The sequence below is a fragment of the Mesoplodon bidens genome (assembly GCF_964165515.1).
Source record: "Mesoplodon bidens genome assembly, chromosome: 12".
Lineage (NCBI taxonomy): Eukaryota > Metazoa > Chordata > Mammalia > Artiodactyla > Ziphiidae > Mesoplodon > Mesoplodon bidens.
Genome location: NC_138168.1, coordinates 2240443 through 2264763, shown reverse-complemented (window position 1 = coordinate 2264763; position 24321 = coordinate 2240443). Strand labels below are relative to the sequence as shown.

Below are 24321 nucleotides of genomic sequence, written 5' to 3'. Positions count from 1 at the left end.
GAAAAAAGTTAATATGGTAGAAAATGTGTTTTATCCTTGTATTTTCGTGTGTTGACTTCTGTATTTCAAGACCCAGCACTGTAACTGACACATAGAATATAAGCAGTAAAATTTGCTGAAAGAATGAATGAGTCCCCACAATTCTAAGAATAATTTTAAGACCAACACAGACCCCATATGTGCCAAGGTCTATGACAGAAGCATCCAGAGAAGAAAGCCTGATCTCAGCTAATGGTAGAGCTGACAGAATTTATCTAGTTTTAATAATTTACAGCTCATCCCATTACATCTAGGCATAGTACCTACGTGAGCCTTACAGTTAAATGTTGACTGAAAAAAAATGCACAACCTAAAAGTTGAGAATTATGTTTTATTTGGAGGACATACTGAGGACTTAAATCAGGAGACAGCCTCTCAGATAGCTCTGAGGGACTGTTCTGAAGAGGTAAGGGAGGGCACAGGATATTTAGGGGTTCTTGCAAAAAAAACCCCAGGTAGTTGGAACATCAAAAGATTACTGTTAATTAAAGAAACTAGACATCTTAAGTTAATAAATTTAGTACTTTTCTATATATGGTGAGATGCAAGAATCTGGTCTCATGGAAATCATTCCCTTGATATGCACTTTAATTATCTAGGGCCAGTATCCTGTTTTCTCCATACTGAATCCCCTCAGGGTGCAGCACCGGGGGTGGCTTCAGTGGCTGATGGCTTGATGGCTATAACATCCTTTGTTACTGATACCACAGGCTACATTCTTTGTCCACGTAAATGACTTGAATATGGATAGTAAATCTGTGGATTTGCAAAAGGTAATTCTTGGAGCATTTTTAGAAGGACAAAGTTAAGGGCAATTTCAGAATCACTAGCAGCTAAAATTGCTATTTATACTTTTCCACCGGTAGGTAGTAATCTGCTGTTGCTATCTTCAGTATTCCCAAGGGATAACAAAAGCCATTTAATTCAAGAAAGAAATGTAAACTTTAGCACAATGCAACTTCCACAAAACCAAACACACAGACACACACCCAACTCTCGCAGATATGAAGTAATAATCTAAAATAGAATCCTGGAACTAATTGCAAAAAAAGAGCAAATGTACTCATATTGGATTTTATTCTTTTATTAATGTTTGATATATATATATATGTATTTATTAATAAAATTCAGAGTTGCTATATGGAGAAATAGCTTTGTACGGATATTGTCTTTGTATGTGTTTATCAATAATGTATGAGATTGCCTCCTATGCTCCTTTTCCTTTATTCTCTTGCAGGCAGTAGATGTAGTTATCAGTTGTTTTTAAAATTTCTAGGCAGCCAAAGGACTAGTATCACTTAAATAAAGAAGGCAAATTGTCCAAAGTAGGAACAATTTTCCTTCATTATGGAACATAAAGTCCTCATATGAAGGAGGAAGAATTTCATAGCTAAAAGCTTTCAACTACAGAAGATTTATGAGTAACTATGTATGTTGTTTCAAAGTGGACTCTCTATAATTAATGTCTAGGGGTTATCTTTGGTATATAATGGATTTTGATTTTTTAAATATTATTAGATAATATACAGAAGAATATATTTAATTGTATGTAAGTTATGAGAAATAATAAAAACTCCTGCAAACACACCACCAAAACTAAGAACTAGAATCAAAACTGCTGAGTCTTCTCTCTGTTCTCTACCCTGATCCCACCTTCCTGCTTTCACCAAAGAAATCACTCTGATCTTGGCTTTATGTTCAACATCCACATAATTTTTATCTGATTTTGCTTATTATTGAGATTTATAAAATTGATATCATACTTTAGTCTTCTGTGCTTGCTTTTTTTACTCAACATTATGTTTCTAAGGTTCATCCACTTTGCTTTAACTAGTGTTCATTCATTTGTACTACTGTATAATATTTTATTGTATAAATACAAGAAAATGTGTTTATTATTCTATTAATGATATTTGGGTTGTTTGGGGCCTATTACGGACAGTACTTCCATGAACATTTATTTTAATGTTTCCTGGTACACATGTGCAAGATTTAACATAAGTAAAAGAGTAGACATACTAAGAGTAGAATTGCTGAGTTGTAGGGAATTCAAATATTCAACTTTAAAAATTCATGTCAAAATGTTTTCCAAAGTTATGGAATCAATTTTCAGTCCTTTTGCTCTATAGCTTCACCAGTTAGAATGGCCATTTTAGTCTTTTGTTCCTTGTATTAGTCTGCTCAGGTTGTCCTAGCAAAATACCTCAGATTCAGTGGCTTAAAAAACAAGAGACTTATCTTCTCACAGTTCTGGAGGCTGGAAGTCCAGGCTCAAGATGTTGGCAGTTTTGGGTCCTCCTGAGGCCTCTTTCCTTGACTTGCAGATGACCACTGCTTTCTAGCTATGTCCTCACATGGCCTTTTCTCTGTGTGTATACATCCCTCGTATCTCTTCCTCTTCTTACAAGGACACCAGTCATATCAGTTAGGGCCCCACCATTGTGACCTCATTTAACCATAATTATGTTTTTAAAGTCCCTGTCTCCAAACAGCCACATTGGGAGATGGGGCATCAACATACGAATTTTAGGGAACACAATTCAGTCCATAACAGTTTTAATTTGTATTTCCCTAATTACTGACAGGCTGAGAATCCTTTCATTTGTTTAATAGTTGCCTATGTTTCCTATTCTGTGAAGTCCAGAGAATATCTTTTGTCCATTTTTCTACTGTTTATCTTTTTCTTACTTATTTCTATTGTTCTTTAAATACAAGCAAATAATCCTTGGTCAGCTATATATGACACAAATAAGTTATTTCATACCTTCTAACTTTTTTAATGTTGTCTTTTGATAAATAGCGACTCTCAATTTTAATGAAATCAAATTTATCTTTTAGCTTAGTGTCTTTTTGTTCTACTTAAAATGTCCTTCCCTAGTTTAATGCTACCCAGATACAGTATATTTTCTTCTGAAACTTCTAGTGTACCGTTGTTTTATATTCAAGCCATTAATGCACTTACAATCGACTTGTCTGTATTATCCAATTTCTTTGTTTTCTTATGAATAATTAAGTTTTCCAGTACCATTTTGGAATGAATGGATTTTTTACGCGTGTCTGAGCTGTTCTTGACCGTTCACATAAATTTCAGAATTGGCAATCCTGTAAAACCTCTATTAAGTATTTTTATGTAATTGTATTGACTATATAAATTAAGTTTGGGGAAACTTACACCATTATGATGAGTCTTTTCTATCCATAAACAAGATGTACCTCTCCATTTATTTAAGACTTCTTTAATATCTTTCAGTAAGGTTTTATTTTCTCCATAAATGTCTTGCACATTTTTATTTAGATTTATTCCTAGGTAGTCTTTTTTTTTCCATTTTAAATAATTTTTAAGCTCTCTCTTTGTTCCTGGATTATAGAAATCCAATAGGTATTTGCATCTTGAGTTTATATCTAGCCATCTTGCTAATATTGTTTTTTAGTAAGAGAGGATTTTCTTAGCAAAGAGGAATAAATGTAAAATTAAATAAAAAGGTTATGGGTCAGCTCTGGTCAATAGAACTTTCCATGATAATGGAAATGTTCTTAGTGCTGTCAAAAACTTCAGCCATTAGTCACATGTTTTTTTAAATTTTTAAATGTAAGTTCAATAAAATTAAAATTTCAGTTCCTAAGTCAAACTTGCCCACATTTCAAGTATTTAATAGCCACTTGTGACTAATGGACACTATACTGGACATTGTATCTCTAGACTATTAGACTGTGAAGCCATGGCGTCCCGGGATTTTATCTTTGTCAATGGCATAGTGAGATCTTTCATGTGACAGTTATTCTGTTATTAAAAAGAGAAGTTACTTAACCTAGTCATCCCTAACTTTTTGAAATAATCCAACATAGCTTTCACCATCCATGAATTTCTTGAATCATATTTATGTTTCTAAACTATTTCTTGTGTCAAGTGTTCACTTTGTAGCAAGTTCACTGTCCTAAAATGGCACATACCAAAGGATCAAGAGGTTCCCTTATTCCTGATAAGCTGTGATTGGATGATGAAGACCTTGTTACCCTGCCTATCTGATTTTTATTATAATCAGATGTTAACCTGTATCAGTCTCCATATTCAAAATTCACCTTCAAAATTATATGTTATTCACATGATGGTTGTCTTTATTTCATTTAGCTAGTATCATGACCTTATAAATGCAGTTTTGGTCATTTTCTACTAAAACCTCATATTTATCTGTGTGGAAATACATCTCCTACTTGTTTGCCCTCTTATAAACTCTTCCTGTAATTTAATCCTCATGAGCTTTATTTCCCGTAATTTTAATTACTTAATATTTTGTAAAACATTTAAGAGATCACTGGTATGCTCTTTTTTTCAATCATCTATACATTTAAACAGTGTGTTGCAATAAGAAATAGTACTGGTAATCAGAAGACCAGAGTCCTAGTTTTACCCATAAAAATGAACTATATGTGCATTTAAATAAGTTTTATATAAGGTTATATAAGGTTTATTCTGATTCTAAAATGGTTATGATTATTTAGAAAATTATGTTTGAAATATGACATTATTCAAAACCAATAGAGGTTTGAAATCTATTAAAAATCTACAAAGAATTCAACTATTTCACCTTTTTCCCTGATTTGATATTAAACTGTAATCCTTCAGCTTTCACTTACAGCATGCTGTAGCTGCTGTTGACACAAAGACAAAATATAATGTCTAAATATTGTGTACTTGTTTTTTAAATGAATACTTTTGTTTAAAATTGTCTTTTACATAGATTCTTGATTCCCTTTTCACAACTTTTCCATTCCCCATGCTACTGCAATCAATCACTCATGATAGAAAATTATTCTCTTTTCTGTTTGCTAAAGCTCTTTTTAAAATACCAAGTTTCAAATGATCATCAATTCAAGAAACTTTGGGTAATGAACCTCATAATTTCCAGAATGAATATTTTGTTTCACTGGCTACCAGGACACCATCCTCTCCTAGGTTTCTCCCCTCTCACTCACCATTGCTTGGCAGTCTCCCTTGGTGATGCCTCCCATCCCTCAACGTCTGTTAGAAGGCCCTCAGGCTCATTCCTGGCCCCCTTCACTCTCCATCTACCTTAACTACTCATGAGTTTTAATCTAGTCCCATTACTTTAATGGGAAGATGACTTATGACTCCCCAATTCATACTTCTAGCCCTAAGCACTCACCTAACCTCCAGACTCCTAATTCCCATTTCCCACTAAATATCTCCAATCTATGCATAATAGACATTTCAAACTTAGCAAATAAAACTAAATATTTTGCTTTGATCCATCCACTGCACTCCAGTTTTTCCTGGCTCCATAACTCATCCAGTTGCTCAGGCCAAAAATGTTAGATTCATCCTTAAACTCTCACTTTCCCACAATTCCTATGTCCAGTCCATCAGAAATTCTTGCCAGTCTAACTTGAAAATACATCCTGAATCCACCTACCTCTCACCTTACTCTTGCCGTCTTTACTTACTCCAAGCCATCATTGCTTGCCTCATCTAATGCAATAGGCAGCCTCTTCCACAACCTCCTTGCTTCCTCCCCTCTTGCCCCAATCCTTATAGTCTATAACCAATACAATAGCCAGAATAATTTAAAAAAAACCATAAATCATATCACATGATTTCACAAAACCCGTTCCCATCACTTTAGAATAAAAATTAAACTTTTTACCTGTCCTACATGCTTTATTCAGTATTTCTTCTGCCCTACTCTCCAAGCTCGTTTACTACTACTATTCTCTCACACACACATCCAGATTTTCTTTCTGCAGTGGCCTTCCCAACATCAGGGCCTTTGCACTTGCTATTCCCTAAAACCTGGAAGAGTTTAAAAATCTGTAAGATTTCTCCAAGAAGATCTTAGAAGGCATTTACATTTCATTTTGTAGAGACATTTGGTAGAAGAAATTTTTGCAGAAGATAGATACATTTTACTTTGGCGGCTATTCACACATCTAGCAATTTCCAAGTTGGTTAAATAACAAATGTGAATTGATGAAGCTAAAATAAAAGAACTGTAGTTGGTGAGACCTATGTGTTTTAAACCGTGAACTTTGAGGAATTGTAGACATGCAAACTACACCATGGTTTCAGTGTTAATGTGTGAGAGTTAGCTAAGGTATTTTCCAAATACTCATTACTCTCTAAAGAGCTTCTGAGCAGGAAATCAGAACAGGGCCTGTGGACCTGAATTTTATCCAGTACCTCAGTTGATTCTGTTGCAAATGGTTTTCAGTCAGCCCTTTGAGAGACACCAAGCTGGGGTATTTGCCCAGATATGATTGCCAGTGGTCATGCAAGTCACCAATGAGATACAGTCGAGAATCAACAAATGACTGAAAAGAGTGACAAAAGAAGAAGAGGATCCAGTAAGGACCAGTAGAGACGCTATCCCAAGCACTCTTGGCTAGGAATTTTACAAATCCATTCATATACATGGACTGATAGTTAACAGCCAAATGGCACTGCATATTTTTGTAAGTTGCTGAGTATTAAAGTGTATGGCTAAGCATCATAAGTTTTGTTAAATTATATTTTGGTTGCTATAAAATTAGGTGTACATTGTGTGTCATAGATGTGGGGATATAGATGTGTAAATATATGTCATTGTTTCAGTTCTTCAGCTGATACTTCATAATGTCTTTCTAACTTCTAAATGAAGGACCTCTTCAAACATTGTTTAGAAAGAAAAGAACCTGTTCACCCCTGTCCACCTCCCTGTCTTCATCCCCTTCCTTGTCCCTTCCCTTCTTTTTTTTTATATCTTTACTGGAGTATAACTGCTTTATAGTGCTGTGATCCCTTCCCTTCTTGAACAAGTTAGTCCATTAAGTGAGGTAAAATAACCCTTTGTCAGCATGGGGGAGGTGCATTCAAGGAACCACATGACTTGGCATTGGGTCTCAGAGTCTGAGAAAGGGGAGAGGATGTCTGCCTAAGGGAGCCTGGAGTTGACTGCTGATTCGTGTGAAAGGGCATCCACATGAGGAAGTGGCCTTGGCAACCACTCTGTACAGATAGTCATAACCCGTGCCAGGTGGAGAAACTGGGTGGGATGGGAAATTGGCAGCTACAAGAATTTACTTAAATACAGGAAGACTGATCAAATAAGTAAGGATATTAAGGATATGGTAATCAGTGTTATTTTAATATCTGTGGAGGGAGTTAAAATATGAAAAGGGCAAAAACTAGAATGAAAGGGCATTGAAAGGGAATGGAGGATGTTAATGTGAACACATGATTTTCAATATAGAGACATTATAGAAATAAACATAGACAATATGTTTTCATGTGTTTATGAATGTGTTTGTGAATATGTGTAAATGGTTATGAATATGTTTTCATATGTGTGTATGTATATATGTACCTAAATCCCCTAGCTCTGCCTATTGAGAGTACCTGGGACCACTACTTCCGAAGAGCAATGAATACACCTAGTGTCCAGATCTTGGTTTCTAAATACAGCTCTCCAACTGAAGGAACTAAGCTCTTTGGAGAAATGGCTGATTGTAGAACCACTACAGGGAAAATATAAGATGACCCTAGAACATATTATTGTTTCAAGAAGTAAGGGATCAGCCATAAAAAGAAATGAAATTGAGTTATTTGTAGTGAGGTGGATGGACCTAGAGTCTGTCATACAGAGTGAAGTAAGTCAGAAAGAGAAAGACAAATACCGTATGCTAACACATATATATGGAATCTAAAAAAAAAAGGTCATGAAGAACCTAGGGGTAAGACAGGAATAAAGACACAGACCTACTAGAGAATGGACTTAAGGATATGGGGAGGGGGAAGGATAAGCTGTGACAAAGTGAGAGAGTGGCATGGACATATATACACTAGCAAACGTAAAATAAATAGCTAGTGGGAAGCAGCCGCATAGCACAGGGAGATCAGTCTGGTGCTTTGTGACCTAGAGAGGTGGGATTGGGAGCGTGGGAAGGAGAGCGATGCAAGAGGGAAGAGATATGAGGATACACGTATAACTGATTCACTTTGTTATAAAGCAGAAACTAACACACCATTGTAAAGCAATTATACTCCAATAAAGATGTTAAAAGAAAAGAAGGGCGATATCAAAGAATAGTTGGGAAACATCAAATGATATAGAAGCCAAACTGAAGGGGTTTCCACTGGACAAATCTTGAGGAATCTAAGCCTCAAAATAAATAATGGTAGAAACGTATTATAGTCAATTGAATAAAATAGGAGTCTATGAGTTCATACTGATTTTAATAATTAAATTGAGTAAATTATGTTTGATGAGGAACAGGATATTTACATAATTACAAAGTGCCTTACCACAAAAATTATTAATAATGAAGGAGAAAAAAATCACGTTACAATGGAGAAGACTGGGTGATACACCTTAATCAAATGAGTAACATGATATTCCAGTAAGGCTACAAGTTAAAAGTTTGCTGAAATTGTTTGATAGGAAGCAGTGAGAAGAACAAAGCTTCACCACTGTGTTATTCCTGCCAACTACACATATCCTGAATAATCCTGAGACAAATACAAACAGCTAAATCCTACAAAATAACTGATCCATATTCTTTAAAATTTTCTAGTTCATGAAATTCAAGGGAAGCCTGAGAAAATTTTCCAGATTAAAAAACTAAAGAGACAGGACAGCTAAATGCAACATGTGACACTGGGCTGATCCTTTTATTATGAAGGACATGATGGGGATAATTGACAAAACTTGAAAGGGGTCTGAGGATTAGGAGCTCTGTGGTCATGTGTCAGTGTTAATTTCCTGATTTTCCTGATTATATTTGGATATATGTTTGTAGGAAATACTAGAGGATTTGGGGGAGACATTGCATTGTGTTGGCAACTACTCTCAAATGGTTTGGGAAATAAATTATTTGTATTGTCTTTCAATCTTTCTTTAATTTTCGAGATTGTTAAAAGAAGGCAAAGAAAGAGGAGAAGACCCCTGAGTCAGGTAACCCTCCTTTTCCTGGCGACTGCCATAGTTAAAAGCTCAGTTAACAATGGTGGTCAGTGTTTCAGTCTATTTGTGCTAATTTCTGTTACTAACAACATAGCATCTTATTTTCTATTTGAGGTTTTTGGATTTTTCCTAATTATGCTTTTGCTTTTTATTCTATCAAATGTCTATGAATTTGATAAAGTCCTCGGTATTAAAACAAAATCAGTAAGATTCATAAAAATAAAAATAAGTTCTTGGAGAAATTTATAAATTTCTACCTGCATTCAAATTGGAGTAAGTTGGCAAGAAATGTATAAGGGGAAAATACTATAAGGAGCACTCCCATTCAGAAACTCAAAATGGTTGCACGTGTTTCTCCTGTAAGAGGTCTGTGATGAAACAGCAGGATGAAGGCTATATGTCCAAACTTAAATGCAATCTTTTAAATCACCTTTCATGTCAGGCCCTGTAAGAACTGGGCAATTCAAGAAGTAAATTAGAACAATTCTTATTTTCAATAATTTCTTAGGTCAACACTTAGAATAATGAAAAACTTATCTTTAACTCCAAGAAATCTGGACAGTTATTAAAGCAAATGTGTTGTCCTACTGGCCTACCCCTGGTTATAAACAGCAGTACGACTTCAGAAAACCCTGGACACTGAGTGGACTTTCTAAATATAGCTTTTTCTTTCTATAAAGGTGCTTTAGGGCCTCCCTGGTGGCGCAGTGGTTGGGAGTCCGCCTGCCGATGCAGGGGATGCGGGTTCGTGCCCTGGTCTGGGAGGATCCCATATGCCGCGGAGCGGCTGGGCCCGTGAGCCATGGCCGCTGGGCCTGCGCGTCCGGAGCCTGTGCTCCGCAACGGGAGAGGCCACAGCAGTGAGAGGCCCACATACCGCAAAAAGAAAAAAAAAAAAAAGAAAAAAAAAAAAAAAAAGGTGCTTTACAAGAATGCTATCTTTTGTGAAAATGTGGCCTTTATAAAGGGTACACTAAGGTCTGTGACTTTTAGACCTAGAAAAGATTTGAAATATTTTCTTAGCCTGGGAATCCACATTTTAGAGGCATAGAAAGAGAAACCCAATGAAATTAGATATTTTGCCCACCATCAAATGGCAAACAAGTAATAACGACAGCACTCAAGCCTCTGTCTTCTGAATCCATTGAATGCAGCATAAATAGATTGCAATAACTGCTTATTTTCATTGTCCTCAACACTACATTTCTTCTGTGCCTTATCCCTCTTCTTTTAAGACGGATGACAACATTATCTGCAAACTTTATCTATAACTATTTTTTTTTAATTTTGCTGTTTTATAACTCATTTTTGAAAAATTCTGTTTCTATGTTGAAAACGTGTAAGGACATTTACCTTCTTTCTTGAAACACCTTTGCCTGCATTTATCACATTTTATTGTTGAACTATTGTGTAGCAATAAGTACAAAAGCACGTCTAGTAGAGGAGATAATGTCAGAGGCAACAAGGTGTGTGTATGGGGGGGCGGGGTTAGAGTTGACATACCTTAAGGGAGATGAGGAGAGAGGGAAGAGAATAGAAATTGTATTTATTTGAAAAAAATATGATGGCAAGTTAGAGAATTTTGGCTAAACTTAATACAATATAGCTTTCCTTAACTTAAATTCTGGGTTAACTTCCACTGTTTACATTGCCACAGACTAGGGAATAAACAAAGCAAAAAGGTTTTTGGTACCACCATTTTGTGTTAATTTCGTAAAGATCTCCACAAGACTTTTTAAAAATAAATTGAAAAACGAAAGTCTTGTCTTTAGCTTATTTTCCCTGCATGCTTGCACTTTAGTAAGTTGATAAATGACATTTAAACTCAATAGTTATGATTAATTCTGTCCCACAATTTTTAAAAGCACTGGGGATTGTGTGCGCATGCATGCATGCACCTTTACAACCAGTAAAATAAAGTTCTTGATCAAAAAATTATTATCATTTAGACTATTGAATAAAATCAGATATGATAGAGGGGCCAGCTGTTGGTAGGTTTAAAAGTCACCGTAGGTGATTAATTCATGCAGCAGTGTTGCAGGTCTCTCTTTAGATGAAGCGCTTAGAAGTATAACCAAGCATGGCTCTAATTTCATATCTGAGACCTGTTTTGTTTTTTTTTTTTTGCGGTATATGGGCCTCTCACTGTTGTGGCCTCTCCCGTTGCAGAGCACAGGCTCCGGATGCACAGGCCCAGCGGCCATGGCTCACGGGCCCAGCCGCTCCGCGGCATGTGGGATCTTCCCAGACCGGGGCACGAACCCGTGTCCCCTGCATCGGCAGGCGGACTCTCAACCACTGCGCCACCAGGGAAGCCCCTGAGACCTGTTTTATTTAGAGTTCTTTGGCAAGTGCTTGCTCTATGTGTTTTTATAGTCTTTGGTTGTGCTATAAAAACATCGAAATTATGATTTAACAGATATGCAAAAGTGAAATCCTAGAAGATAGGATAAACATGAAGTCCTCTAATTATCACTCAAATAAGTTTGGTTGACACAGAACTGGGAATCAGATAAAGACATTAATAATTCATAATGCTGAAATTAAAATCTTCTAGTTAGTACAAAAGAAATCCTAATTTGTACCACAAGGTAATGAATTCAGTACTTTTCATTTGTTAAATATTTGCTTATTACCCTGCACCGTGCATATAACACTGTTCCAAAATTTGGAGGGCAAACAGGAAAAACAGAAACTGTCTACTCTCAAGTTGTTTATACTGCAGTCAGTGAAATTTCTCTACTTTGAGATCTTTTAATTCCTCAGTTCATTGTAACATCTTCCTCAGATGAATTGTTTTTTATTTGTTAAAACCAATGTTTAGCACTTGAAATAGTTTCTTCAATGTTCCTGATAGTGAAATAGAGTCATAATGCTAATTTCCAATACTAATTATAGAGTTGATAGGAGAAATGCTCAAGATTGATAGTAAAGTGATTTCGATAATCTACAAAATGTCTTGAGGTTTCCCAGATAACAACTTGTCTCCCAGACAAAAATGCACTTATTATTTATATTCCAAGCTTATAAAAATTTTTGTATTTTAATCATATATAGATTTTACAACATCTTTTAATTCACATTTTAAGATATTTTGTTCAGTAGATTATCTCATTTTGAAACTATTGATTTAGATAGACATACTATGTAAATATTAGTATATATTTCTCAACGGCTAGATTAGTGCTTTCTTAACTACTTAAATTTGTTTAATACATATTGTTGTTCTTCAGCATTTCTTTTACTCACTGGAGCCTATCCTACTGACTTCAAAAAGCCTGAATTTTCACTGTATGGAAAATCTTTAAAATAACATATAATAATGGTAGAGAAGAAGAGTATTTAACATTGTGCTGAGATCATTCCATTAATAAAGAGATTAATCAATAATTCTAACATTCAGACATATAATAAAAATGAAAAACAATCATAATACTGAGCAATGACATTTTCAATAAAGGGAGATATTAAATATTGTATAGGAAACTAGTATCTGCAAAGCAGCTAAGTTGGCAATGATTATACATATATTTAAAATATGTTGAAACAGTCATAGACAGTTTTTCTTTTTGGCTGAAAAGAGGCATATTGAAGTGTTTAAGCACTACTTCGACTGGAATAGATTAGACACTATACAGAAAACACATGATTGCAGAAGAGCAGGTATTAGCAGGTGTGTGAATGTGCATGTCTTTAATTAATGCATTTTCATTCGTTCAAAAAGGAGAAAAATGCCAAATTTACTTTAAAGGTGGCATTGTGATACGTTAAAGTTCCATTCTTAGACTTCTGCTGCTGTTGCTGTTCCTTCAGTATTCACCAAAGAGTACCGTCCTGTCATTTATCCAACTTAGAAATCTAGGAGCAATCCTAGGATTCTCATTGTAGGGTCCCCTACCTTCATGCTGCCCCCTCAATAAGTAACAAATTCTTGGCTCTCCTGTAGAGGAAAGCTCTCTCCAATGTACGCCTGCTCTGTCGCTCTCCAGGTCCAGCATCTCTGCCTCAGCCTCCCATTGAAGTCACTTCTAGTTCATTCTGTGCCATTTTTAAACCTTCCTCAGTCCTAGGCAATTGCCCTTTTAGAAGCTTTACCCTAAATGTTATCAAATGCATTAAAATGTGCCCAAGTCACATATCCAATATAATTTATAGATAACTATATGAAAGCTGAGTAACATTGCTGTTGTAGTAATATTAGTTGAAAATATTAATTACACAAGTTTTGATCTCAATTTTGCAGATTTTTTCTTCATATTCTGGAGCCGTTTTTTTCAGGTGTCAAACAATTTTCTAAGTCCTTCTCAAACTCTTAGTCCCTAGTGAGTGTGCTTTTACTGTCACAGGGTTGAACAGCCCAGACAGCAAGATGTCTGAAGATGAAGACCATCACATGGATGAGTAAATCAGATACGTGGAAGTTGGAATGCAAAGTGTTTGTAGAAAAAAAAATACAAATCAAGGAAGAAATTGCAGTGTCAATTAATATGATGTATATCAGATGATAGCATTAAAAAGCCAGGTGAAAATAAAATAACTTAATAATGTACATATTTGTCAGATTGTTCACTAGTGATATACTGCTCAGTGTAAGGTGAGAACCACAGATATTATCTTCTGGAAAAAAAACCCTTTAAGCCCTAACAGATTCAGTTTATAAATTTCCTCTCTAATAAATGAGGAATAAAATAATTTACAATAAATTAATTATTTCCTCTTCTGAAGGTACTAATACTACAAATTCAGTCAGAAGATGGATCAAGTTTTTTGTACATTTCTCTCATTTCACATTTTTTAAATAAATGAGACTATATTTTGTCTAATGACTTCCAGAACAACTATCTGGAAACTGTGACTTCATTATATGTGAGACAGTATTTTAGGAGATATAGATGTATATTTAGATGGAGATATAAATATATAGCATATATACACAATATTTAAGAAGACACAGGAAATGTGGGATAGCTCCAGAGTGCTACACCCTATGTTCTGAGCTGCTCCGAAATGCAGTTCCTTTTTCTTTTTTTCTTAACATCTTTATTGGAGTATAATTGCTTTACAATGGTGTGTTAGTTTCTGCTTTATAACAACGTGAATCAGTTATACATATACACATGTTCCCATATCACTTCCCTCTTGCGTCTCCCTCCCTCCCACCCTCCCTATCCCACCCCTCTAGGTGGTCACAAAGCACCTAGCTGATCTCCCTGTGCTATGTGGCTGCTGCTTCCCACTAGCTATCTGTTCTAATGGGAGTTCTCTGGGCACAAAGGGCTTTATTTTCTGTAATGAGATTAGAAGAAAGGATTTGCTAATAATTGCTTCAATAGCAACTAAAAATCTTGGAATCCCTCCTTTCAGCGTTTTGAAAATCCTAAAGGGGATGTTGTCAGTAACAAAAAAAATTGAAGACTGATAATGTATTTAAATTAATCATTCTTCAAATTCATCTGCCCTTTCGCCTTTTAAATTGATTCATGCTTCTCAGAAAATAAAATATGCTAATCCGCATATCATTTTTCCACTGCGTAGAGCAACTATATCTAAAAACAAAAATACTATAATTTTAGTTTCCTTTACTATATTCCTCCACAACTTGTGTTGTACTTTCGTATCTTCTTTTCATTCTGCTAGTGAAATATATTTACATATATGTATATATACACATCATATTTAGATTTTAGATATTTGCATTATCCAGGGCAATCCATAAGATGGATAGATGCTTACTTTTAATACCATTGAATACAGTTTTCATAATTTTATACTTTAATTATTTTTGGAAGCACAAACCAGAAAGGGTAAAGCAAATTTGAAATGAAAAAAGGTGACCAAGCTGGCATTTTTCATTTCAGACTTTATATTTGGACGACTCAGTGGGACAGATTATATTATAATACCAAAATTTTGCTTCTGCAGGGAGGTCAATCTTTGCTTCTGCATTGCCTCATCTCTTTTAATCCCGTCCAGTTTATTTTTCATCTCAGAAACTATATTTTTCATCTCTAGGAACTCAATTTGGGTTATTTTTATATCCTCTATATGTCTATTTAAGAAGTTGATGCTTTCCTTTAACCTTTTTGAACCTATGAAAATTAGTTATAATAACTGTTTGAATGTCTTTGTTTACTGATTGTACCATTTTCAGTCTGTTTTCATTAATTAATTTTTCTCCTTGTTATGGGTTATATTTTCCTTTGTCTTTGCATCCCTGGTAATTCTCGATTGCATGTCAGATATTGTGAATTTTACTTTACTGGTTGCAGGGCGTTGTTGTATTATTTTTTTAAAGATTTGTAACTTTGCTCAAAGAGGTAGTTAAGAAATAGTTTGATCATTTTGAGGCTTCCTTGTAAGCCTTATTAGGCCGCAACTGAAACAAGTTAGTCTAGGGCTAATTTTGTCCCACTACTAAGGCTATACTCATTGAATAGTCTGTGTATTGTATACTCTAGTTGATGCTGCATGTATTAAATTATATCAAAACATATTTGTATAATCTTAAAGCAATAAATGCAACACATAAAAATATAAAAAAATTAACTTTTATTAAATAAAACAAAAATGTTTTCTTCTAGTAATTGTAGTATTTTAACATGTTTAAATACTGCATCCCTATGAAATTCATTTTGTTAATGAATATGAAAAGAGATTCCACCTTTATTTTTTACAGGTGACCAGGGACTTGTTCAAACACCAACATTTAACTGTATTACACAAAACATTATGCCACTGGTTTTTATGGGTTATCATTATAATTAACAGCTTTATACAACCGTTGTCTTATGCTGTTTGTTTTTCAATGTCTAAAATTATTGTTTAATATATATATTTTTTTACTTTTAGCAGTTTAAGCCAGGAGAGTAAATCCAGTTCCTATTACTCCATCCTGTCCAGAAGCACAGGTCTTAAGTGAAATTTAATACCAAAGAATCAGTTCCAAATTTTACAACGGATCTATCACTGGTTGTTAGCATATCTTCCCACACCCAAGACACCAAGATAACTTCTAGTCCCTGTTAAAGCTTTATGATGAGCAAAACTTCCACTACTGTGCTTCCTTAGCATGTGAGTATATTTTTAATTTATTGGTTATATATATTCTCTAATTGTCCATTATTTTGTCCTTCTTTTTGATTAGATATTGATATCCACATTTTCTTTTCTAATAGCTCACAGAAATTTCTCTCATTAACAACACCAATAGAAATAACAATAAAAATCGCCTTGGGGGACCAAATTTATATCACATTACCAAGTTTTTATTTTGCTCCCATAAAACTTCTGCAAAATACAAGCACTATCTATCATCAGTATCCTTAGAACAAAAACAAGGCATTCTAATCTCAAAAGCAAAATATTTTATTTAACTTAATAAATTTCACATTATAAAAATGTTCTCATAGCATCATCCTTAATTCCTGAGTAATCACTAATATTGGGGGATTTTTCTTTCAGTTATTTGAGACTAAGGATGATTTTATTCATCTCTACAGCCTGGTACATATATGTACAATGTTTGTCAAAAGGTGGATATTCAAAAAAATTCTTGACTAAATTATGGTAATTCATGTGATCAGTTCTGCAGTTCTTAAAACTTTAAATTACTTGTTAATTCTAAGAGAAAGTCAGATAATTTTTAGAAGGATTTCCAAACCATGCTAAAGTGTCAGCCTTCATTTCCTTGTCTGAGGGAAACAGGATAGAAATAGATGGTTTTAAAGTTCTCCAAGCTTCTGTGTCCTTTATACATCCACAATTTTAATCCTTATCATTTTCAAGATTTGCTAAATTATTTGAGGTGATCCACTCTCTTATGAAAGTTACATATTTTATGTCACATACTGAGCATATTAACAAATAACTTACTGATAAATGACTATGCCCATAACATCAGGTTAATCTGATTTCCATGAAATGAGCTATAACTTCAAGAATATTAATTCATCTAATAAGGGTGATGATTTACATAATGTTGCCTAAAATATTTCTCTTGATTATTTAAGAGAGTTTTCCTAGGGGAAAATAGCTGGGAAGTCAATAGAAAAAAAAAATACAACCATGATTAATTTAATTCCAGTCTAAAGGACTCCATATATAATGTATTTGAGAAAACCAAGTCACTCTTATAGATTCAGATAAATGGCTGTAAATATGAGATATTTTTAATGTAACCCAAATTATAAGAAATAGTTTTTTGGTATAGAAGCAACCACTCTTTTACCTAAAGAAAAATATAAAATCTGAGTTCATTGAAAATTTGCCTCATTGCCCTCTGTTAGTTTGTGCCTGCCCCATCCATAGGGGCCCCATTAAGAACTATTCTATCATCCATACATCAGAAGAGAATGTCTGTGTTCTATGTTGATAGTCAGTCTAAACAAATATTTATACAGTTGAGATCAGAGATATAAAATGTCAGTTCCAAATCCACCCATGATGGCACATATACCAGAGAGATGACAAAGGTTATACAGGCCTGTGAAATACTTGAATCATATTTTGCAACCCTTGAAAGAATTCAAGTTGGAGATTAGCAGAAACCAGGCTCAGTTCTGTCCATAATCCCCTTTATCTGTCTTCTAGCCAACAAAATGAAAACCTGAAGCCAAGCGGACAAATAGAGTGTGAAGGGCCTTCTACTGCATTTAAGAAAAAACTGAGACTTGCTATAGGTAGAAATTATCTTTTCCATTACTATTATTGTTGATGTTGTTGTTATTCATAGAAATAATAAAAAAAACCCTAAATAACATTATTCTGCTGGATTCTTTACTATATGTAACACAATAAATTAACTCGCTTCATATTACACTGGGCATATAACATGAAAACATGTGCAGAGAACAGAAATCAGTATCTGTAAAGACAAATGCCCCTGTGATACAAAAATCTATTATTTTAAGTCCAGACAATTAGATCTATTAAGGTGTAAGTGTATTTCAGTACAGTCCTGCTAAAAGTAAAGCTTAAAAGTAAATTGAAAAAAAAAACAGAAAACTGATGCCAGTTAGATACAAAATATAAGATTATGCTATGTATATGGGACAGGATAGAACTCTGAATGCACTCACATGTAGGAAAAGCAATATTAGTGACAAATCAACTAATGTCCTTATTGAGCATAGACATTCCAAGAAGGGTGAAGAGTACTGTATGTTAGATGTAAGCCTCATAATATTCAAGTTAGTTGTAAAAGAAACAAGGTAAATGCTTTCAGTCAATAGGATAGGCTGAACTGATACTGAGAATCCTTTCTTCCAATCTGAACACACAGTTTGTTATACTTGTGTTTTCTTTTATATGTTGCTTTTACATGTAGCAACACATAAAAAGCAAATGAACAAGCTTACAAAAAAGGGGGGGATCCCCAGTCTCAGGATTTAAGGGGAAAAAACAAATTCAACATTAGAGTAGTGAGGAGGACTTGAAACCCAGAAATTCAAGGGGGCCCTGGAAATAATAAGCCTTGTTTTTGAGGGCTGGCTTTAAATATCCGTTGTCTTATCAGAAAACAGGTAGATGCTGTTGTCTTATCAGAAAACAGGTAGATGCTGTTGTCTTATCAGAAAACAGGTAGATGCTGGAAAACAATAGAATAATGTCTTCAAAGTACTGAGGACATATAGCTATCCAAATTAAAATTCTATACCTCATTTAAAAAAACTACTCAAGAACAAGAAGTAAAGAAATTTTCATTCATAGACAAAGAGGAATTACCACCCACAAACTGTAACAACAACAAAAAATGACTAAAGCAGTAGCAGCAGCTATTGGAATTGTCTGAAGGCATTAAAAAATATTCTGATGCCTGAAGCCAATACTTGGAGATTTTTTTTTTTAACCAAAGTGATCTAGGCGGTGTTTCAATAATGGGAGTTTTAAAAACTTCTCACACAATTCTCATGTGTTTTAGGCAAGATTGGAGACCATTGTACAAATAATGTTCTTCAGTAAGAAAGAAAATAAGCATAAAAAGAAGTAGGAGGGTGCACTGAACAGTGACCAGCAAAGAAATTTGTAATGTTGGAATGAATCTGAATAACGGTTGAGTGTAAAAATTAATAGCCAATGTTGGTATGTACAAAGTAATACTAAAACACTAGATAATATACTGAAATACTGGAGATCAGATTTAAAATTTGAGGGGTCCATGAACCACTTAGGAGGAAGATGAGATAATTAGTTTTCGACTTTTTAAAGTTAGAAATATATGTCGAATTTTTCAGAAAACACTAAAAATGAATACTTCATATATGATTCATAAAAAGGTAGACCATAAAAAGAGAATGAAAAATGTGTTTAAACGAAGTTAGTACCGGGAGGGATAAAACATGGAAAAATAAAGGAGAAATAGATCAATAATCACAATACATTTGATCACCGAGACAATAAAAATAAATTTAAAAATTCCAGTTTATGCTGCTTACAAAAGACATATAAACTATTTTTAAGATGCAGTGCCATACTTCACTCGAAATAATTAATTATATACATGATAAATGATTTTCAAGATTACATATTTGGCATGATGACATGTATACAAATTTTTAAAACTCAAAGCAATCATGTATTTTTCATGGATTCATTTGCATATAGTAAAAAATTCAAGCATGGATTCAAAGTATTTATATTCAATTCATGATACCTTTATCTAAGAAAAGGAAAAATGGGACTGAAATGAGCATAGAGAGGAGAGAAAAGAAATGTGTGTGTATCTGTGTGTTTGTGTGTGTGTGTGTGTGTGAACACATGTACAACAGTCAAATATGTGCTTCTTTCACAGCATGATTCACTGTATTCCATCACAATATTAATAAGATTTCATACAATATGGGCATTTCTGCAGAAATTAAAATTGTCACATGCTTATGTGTATTGGGCAATGAGCTCACCTTACTATTTCCATCCATTCTTCAATTAAAATCTAGAAATGTGAATGGGCTGTTAGAATTTAGTTAATGAGCCAATTATCTTTACAGAACATGCTAGTTATGCACAGCCTTTCCTTGGCTTAATTATGTTTTAAAATAGCAGACATTCATTTTATGTCTTTAATTGATGGCTATCACACACAATTAGTTTGAAAATTCTTATCAATATGCTTGAAATATATTTGGTTGAATCATTGGAGTAAACTTTTTTGAACTTACACAAAAGTATGTGTTTAGCCTTCCTAAACACAGTGGCACATTTCCAAATACAAAGTAGTTGCATTAGAATTATTCCTAATATGAAGACGTTCAATATTTGTGGAAACAAATTTTCTCTTGAAAACTTAGCTTCCAGACGGAAGAAAAATAAGGGTAGAAATGTATTTAAAGGCAAATTTGAAGATGAGAAATCAAAATTCACATTCCATAGTGAAAGAAAAAGCATTAGTAATTACAGAGAGAAAGGCAAATACAATGCAAAAATTATTGGAACATATTTTGCTCAATTACAAACAAACTTACATGGTAAGTTGTAGCTTCCATTATTGCACCAATTTGTAGCATATTTTAATATTTTCATTTTGAAAAGAAAATTTTAAAAAGTCATCTATTGTTTTTTTAGAAAGTATCTAGGGTTGTTGAATTGAAATAACTTTCAGAAAATGTGTTAAAATGGGGCTACAAAAGACTTAGGAGGACATAAGCTTGGTTCTTATTATTGACAGTTTGCAAATCAGCCATGGGAATACACATTATTTCCAATTTAAAATGAATGATGATTCTATATACATATATATGCCTCTTATCATATTGATTATAAACCAAGTAAAATCTCATGAAATCTAAGTATGTTTGAAAAACTTAAACCTATTTTTATGTTTTTCCAAACACTAGAAAATGAAAGCAATTTCTGTTGTTTGTCATTTTCTTTTGGACTCTCTTGGCTTCCTGAAAATGATTATGTCAAGATATTGGAGAATTATTCATAGGAAGCAACAGAGGCCATGAGAATAGAAAACTACACTGCTTCCTCATTAGAAAAAATAAAATAAAAATTCCTGTCTATCCATTTCAAATTACACTCAGGGATGCTTATAATATAGAATTTGAAAATTGAATACATACTAGTTGTCAAATAGTCAGCCCGTTTGATTACTCATGCATTCCATCCTAAGTATGTTCTTAGAATTCAGAGGGGTCCTTTAATCACACCCCCCATCTTGACCACTCACATCTCCAGATTTTCCTACTTCATGGCATATTGGTGTTTAACTTATTAAACAAATATTTGTTGAACAATTACTATGCATGCTAAGCAATGGGGATCAAAGATGAATGAATATTCATTTGTCTTTAAGGAGACACAGTCTACCGGAGAGAGGCAGAACTGTGAACAGATGACTGCATAAAGAGGCAAAGTCAAGTCTTATTTATTCAGAGGAAGAAGTCCCCGTGATCAAGCAACAAGTAAAATCAATTCATTGTGCAAGACATGGATTTGTGATTGAAAATGCACAAGCATATTTCTCTTATTATCCATCATAGATGATCACCTATTATAATCAGAGAGATTTCTTGGCACAGCATCTAGAGGAGGACGTCATGCACGAACCTGTCATATTCAGAAAGTAAGGAAGTGGCACAGTGGGAACAATTCAGGAAAGTAAATAAACATGACAGTAGATTTAAAATCTACTTTAATTGTTCTTACTATTATTAATCTATTTGGGCAAGTAGTAGTTTTCATTGATGTTAGCATTTTTTCATCCACGACTTGAAATCAGACATTAAATATTAATATTATAAAAATATTACAAATTGAATTCATTCACAAATTTATAAAAAGAGATCAGCACCAGAGACCTATTTATTGGAAACAAAGTAGGTAGAACAATCAAACTCATTTATAGTTCCTCCTCAACCAAAGTGGACAGAAGTTTTATATGTAGAGGTCAATCCTGGGCCAGAGGCTATTTAATATTTTCATCAAGACTAGGATGATAGAAAAGCATGTGGATTTAGTAATTTACAGTTCTCTTTAGTTGATAAGACTGATTAATATTTTCTCAAGATCAAAATTCAACATGACCATAATATGACCTTGACAAATTGGAGAAGTGGTTTAAAACAATGCAATTTAATAAGTCTAAGGGTCAGATATGGGCTTTAAAGGGATTGGAAAGGAAATGGAAATTATAATAATGTAGGTGATACCATGCCAGTGAGAATGCATTTGTGTGTGTAATGTAATATGTAACAAATAATATTGAGTATGACTTGAGTCAAGAATATAGCAATAGCTTTCATTTTTTTCTCTCTCTTACCATGGCATAGTGCTTACTCACTCACGAATATTTCTAATACATTTCATCAAAATTTAGTCATTAATGGGGCTTCCCTGGTGGCGCAGTGGTTGAGAGTCCACCTGCCGATGCAGGGGATGCGGGTTCGTGCCCCGGTCTGGGAAGATCCCACATGCCGCGGAGCGGCCGGGCCCGTTAGCCATGGCCGCTGGGCCTGTGCGTCCGGAGTCTGTGCTCCGCAACGGGAGAGGCCACAACAGTGAGAGGCCCGCACACAGCAAAAAAAAAAAAAAAAAAAATTTAGTCATTAAATCCTGTATCCCTGCTGATAAAATTAAAAGTAATTCTAAGATATATAAATGAAGAGAAGGGTATAAAGGTACAAATAAGTGGGTGAATATTAATGAAATTACTTTGTATTGTGCTTTACAAATACGACTTATGCATTTATCTTGTTACTAACACATTCATTCATTCATTCATTCATCAATCATTACATATTTATAGAACTTCTACTATGTCCCAGGCACTGCATTAGGTACTGGTAATACAAGGTGGGGAAAAGCAAGCATTGTCCATACTTCTTAGAGCCTGCAGTCTAAAGAATAATTACTAATTGAAGTAAATATAGACAAGATACCAAGAGCCATGGAACAGGGAGCCTTTCTCACCTGGAAGGATGAGGAAAGGCATCCCTTGTGAAATGTCTTCTTAATTGATGTATGTGGTAGGTAGCCTAAGGGGACAAGGGAGTAAAGGAGTAAGTATTTCTTGCAAAGGGGAAAGCAAGTATTAAGAATTTGAGTTTCAAAAAAGGAATGCTTCACGTTGATATTACAGTCTCAACAAATACAATTAAATTGCTGGCTCTTAATACATTGCATAAAAGTGGAGGAGTGGATTTCTGCCAAAATTAGGACATATACTTAGGATTAAAAATGTGCTCTGTGATATCAGTGACTTTAACATTGCTGTGAGACTGGGAGAAAAAACGTACAAAGAGGTTATCCTCTGGACCCAATGGCACTGCTGTACATCAAGGCTTTTGCTGAAGTAGAAAACCTGCTATTGATATTGAGATGCTCTTGAATGAAACAATGTCTTCAAATAAGAGTTCCAAACTGAAACTCAGAAAGACCACCAATCTGACATGACTTAAATTTGAACTGCTTCTCAGATAGGCAATTTATACTTTGGGGTAAATGGAAACTGGGCTTAGTTTCACTAATGATAAAAATGACATTTTGCTATTAAATTTGGTTTAATATTTTCATTTTACAAATCCCTAACTTCAAAAACTCTCTAAGGGAAAGTAAGGGGAAAAGGATAGGACTCACTTGTTTAGTTACATTACCTTGAATTTTAATTTAAATTGAGCTGCGCTATCTCCACCAATGCTTGACTAGAAGCCTGCACAGTGAGTAGTTGTAATGGAGGAGATTGGCTCATTTTAATGGCCACATCTGATGGATCTCAAAGAAATTCAGGTAAAACAACTCTTTGCATAGTTCATAGTCAATTATTTATACTTACAGAAAAATGCCAAAGCCTAGAAAACTTTAAATGGTGGATAATCAGCAACATTCACATTTTTCCTTGAGGTTTGCCAGGATTGTACAAACACATTTAGGCTTTGAAAGACATGTTTTGGAACTTTATTGGAGGTATTCTAAGAAATACCTTCATGTTAAAACAATTTCCAAATATTTTAGGAATAACTAGAATCTCTCTGTAAATAATTCATGCCTTAATTAATTATTATAATTATGAGACATTAATACTGAAGTATTTCAGAAAAATGACATATTAAGAATGTGACACTGCTTCCATGTCATATAAGAGCATGAGGATATCTCTATTATGAAACTTACTGCATTTTGCTACAACATTTTTCTCTATCTTCTCTTCCAGATTACAAGCTTCTTAAAAAATAGACTGTGCACAGATCTAACTTTCTGGCCTACATTTGCAACACTGGAGACTACTATTGAAATATTAATTCAAAGGATATTTTAGAAAACATTATAGACAGAACTCTACCATAAAAGAGCATATATAAATATAGCATATTTTCTGATGTTATTGAAT

General features: G+C 34.1%; 2 long non-coding RNA genes across 3 annotated transcripts in view; both read left to right on the top strand.

Annotated features, from left to right (window-relative positions):
• The window catches only part of LOC308626162, a 65712-nt gene that overhangs the window by 17407 nt on the left and 23984 nt on the right, over nucleotides 1–24321 (top strand). The window lies entirely within an intron of this gene.
• LOC308626161 lies at nucleotides 5984–21631 on the top strand. The gene is made up of 4 exons (XR_014017207.1): nucleotides 5984–6507; nucleotides 15843–16064; nucleotides 17583–17671; nucleotides 21289–21631. It is a non-coding gene; the product is annotated as an uncharacterized lncRNA (long non-coding RNA).